Genomic DNA, 3,139 nt, shown 5'->3' with positions numbered 1-3,139 from the left:
AATTTACAGTGCAGAAGGAGGCCATTCGGCCCATCGAGTCTGCACTTGGAAAGAACACCCTACCCAAGGTCAACACCTCCACCCAATCCCCATAACCCAGTAACCCCACCCAACACTAAGGGCAATTTTGGACACTAAGGGCAATTGGGAGTGAGAAGCTGTCAGAAGCAGGAACACACATTTACAGCAGTCACACAGACCCGAGACTGTCCCAGTAACGGAATTAAACACCCCTGCGGCCCGAACAGCCCAGGCGTCCAAAGTGTTATTGAAATATTCCATAATTCGAGAGTTGCTCTAGTTTATTCCATCTTTCGCCCTTGCATCGAAGTGATTCCACTAACCGCCTTCCTAAAACATCCAGTCTGTCTCGGTGTTGTTTAAGTTTCGAATTTAAAATGGGAGGGAGACGAGAAACCTTCCTTGTGCAATTCACGCTGACACAACTCCGGAAGCAACCTAAAAAAAACGAACTCCAAATATATATTTTGTGAAAGCCAGTCGAGGATTTGGAAAGCGGGCTGCCTATTTAACAATCTTCCCCACTCAAGAAAGTGCTTTGGAAATGTGTTGGCGGGGGTAAATTTGATGAATGGAGAATTTAAATAAAAGTAATGTGCTTTGGAAAAAACGTATTTCATTTTTCTTTTATTTGTTCAAAAAGCGCCAAAGTGCATTTTGATTTGGGTAGAACTATTCAATTTCTCTGGGGCAGAATCGCTTGCAGTTGCCAGAATGGGCTCTTGTCCCGTTGCAATTGATTAGGAGGCTTCCCAATTTTGCTCAGAAATAGTCCAAATCACCCCAAAATAAATAGTCACTCATTTTGAAAAGCGAATTGAGTGCGAGGAGTGAGTGGCTGCTGGTACCCACTCCAACCCACCCTCCCCAAAATAAAAAAAAGGGACTTTAACGTTAGGAAATTGACTCAGCGTCAATTCCATGCAACTCCCCCGCAAACTCCCCTCCCCAAACCCACACCCGGACTCTGTCCCTTGCATGTGGTCACCTCACAGTCCACCCACATCCTGACTGGAGACTTTGACGCATTTCTATTGAAAAAAGTGTAAAAAATGAAACGGGGGCAGAGGAACATCCGTTGTACAGAATTTTTTTTTTTTTAAATAAAGAAATCAAATCGTAGCACCATTAATATTCTTTGGACAAATCATCTACAGCCCCCCCTCCCCCCCACAAAAAAAAATAGTAAGACCACCCCGAAGAATTCCTTCAGATTAATTCAGCCAAATACAAAGAAAAAAAGATAAATAAACACGATTTTCATTCTCTTATGTGAGGAGAGATTTAATTGAGCAAACTGGTCGCCAATATCTCTGGGGAAACCGTACATGACATGACTTGTTCAAATGCTGCAGTTAACACTAGGGTAAATTAATGACTGTCTGTATAATATTGAAGGCATGTTTGTATGGGTACCTGTGATACAGCCGCTCTCTATCTCTCTCCCAGTAGCTGGGTCTCTGCCGAGTTCAGTTGGAGGGACACCGCAAATTCCTCTGCTTCTGCGTCGCTGAGCTCTAGAGCTTGGCCCTGAAGTCTTGCACGTTGGACGGAGCTCTATCTCGTTAAGCTCCCCACCTCCGAAGCCTGCCTTCACTACCACACCAATGGATCAGGGCTGAGGGAGGAGCACAGCTCTTAAGGTGGGGGTGGAGGCGGGGAGGGGGAGGGGTCCTCATCTGATCAATTCACCCCCCCCCCCTTTTCATCGAGTGTTCTGTGTGTATTACAAAGTGTATTACAAATATATATAAGGATGAGCGAATGAGGAACTCAAGGGGACTTTTAAAAAAAAATTCTAGGGCATCAGTCAGTAATTCATCTCTGAGATTATAGCGGATATGCAGCACGTAAACAGGCCATTCGGCCCATACTGGTCCTCCGCTCAAGCCTGAACGAGGGTACCTCCGATAATGCAGCACTGGAGTATCAGACTTGGTGTTTGTCCTTAAGTAGGACTCGAACCCAGAACTTTGTGAGTCAGAGAGAGTGTGCAAAATGAGTCATGGGTGACAGAGGCAAGTTGGGATACAAATCAAACACTAACAAGAACATAAGAACGTAAAAACTAGGAGCAAGAGTAGGCCATCTGTCCCTTCCAGCTTGCTCTGCCACTCAATGAGATCATGGCTGATCTTTTGTGGACTCAGCTCCACTTTCCCGCCCGAACACCAGAACCTTTTATTCCTTTATTCTTCAAACAACTATCTCTCTTTATCGTGAAAATATTTAATGAAGGAGCCTCAACTGCTTCACTGGGCAGGGAATTCAACTATTTTCCTTTCTAAATGCCCCGTTTTTACATTTCCAGTTAGCTTCCTCTCATACTCTAACTTCTTTCCCCTGATTAACCTTACAGTCATCCTCTGCCATTGTTTACATTCTGACCAATTGCCTGACCTGCTCCTCATCTTTGTGCAGTTGTGTGACTTTTTCTTAAGTTTGATGTTTTCCATCACGGTAGCACAGTGGTTAGCACAGTTGCTTCACCGTGCCAGGGTCATGGGTTCGATTCCCGGCTTGGGTTACTGTCTGTGTGGAGTCTGCACGTTCTCCCCGTGTCTGCGTGGGTTTCCTCCGGGTGCTCCGGTTTCTCCCACAAGTCCCGAAAGAAGTGCTTGTTAGGTGAATTGGACATTCTGAATTTTCCTCTGTGTACCCGAACAGGTGCCGGAATGTGGTGATTGGGGGCTTTTCACAGTAACTTCATTGCAGTGTTAATGTAAGCCTACTTGTGACAATAAAGATTATTATTATTAATAACTTCTTTAGTTAACCACAGACGATGGCTCCTCCCCTTAGAATGTTTCTTTTTGTGGGAATATACTTATTTTAATATTCTGAAATATTCCCTTAAAAGGCTGCCACTGCTCCTCTATTGATCTATCCTCAGATCCTAATTCACCTCAGCTAGCTTAACTTTCATTCCCAAATAGCTGCCCTTATTTAAGTTAAAAAACTAGTCTTAGACCCACTCTTTTCCATTTGAAACTGGATGTAAAATTCAATCGTATTGTGGTCACTGCTACCTAGGGATGCCTCTACTTTGAGGTCATGAGTTAATCCTGTCACATTACACAATCCTATGTCTAATATAACTTACTCTCAGGTTGGATCC

The 3,139-nt window shown here is 44.1% G+C and overlaps 1 protein-coding gene across 1 annotated transcript in view; it reads right to left on the bottom strand.

Annotated features, from left to right (window-relative positions):
* The window catches only part of rtbdn (retbindin), a 62,852-nt gene extending 61,219 nt beyond the window's left edge, over nucleotides 1–1,633 (bottom strand). The window contains exon 1 of the mRNA XM_072490991.1: nucleotides 1,438–1,633. The gene's annotated coding sequence lies outside the window, so the exon portion shown is untranslated. The remainder of the gene's footprint in view (nucleotides 1–1,437) is intronic.
* Between the last annotated feature and the right edge of the window lie 1,506 nt (nucleotides 1,634–3,139).

Source organism: Scyliorhinus torazame, chromosome 27 (assembly GCF_047496885.1).
Source record: "Scyliorhinus torazame isolate Kashiwa2021f chromosome 27, sScyTor2.1, whole genome shotgun sequence".
In the NCBI taxonomy this organism is placed as follows: domain Eukaryota; kingdom Metazoa; phylum Chordata; class Chondrichthyes; order Carcharhiniformes; family Scyliorhinidae; genus Scyliorhinus; species Scyliorhinus torazame.
Note: the sequence above shows the minus strand (reverse complement) of the source record. Positions and strands in the feature narration are given on the sequence as shown.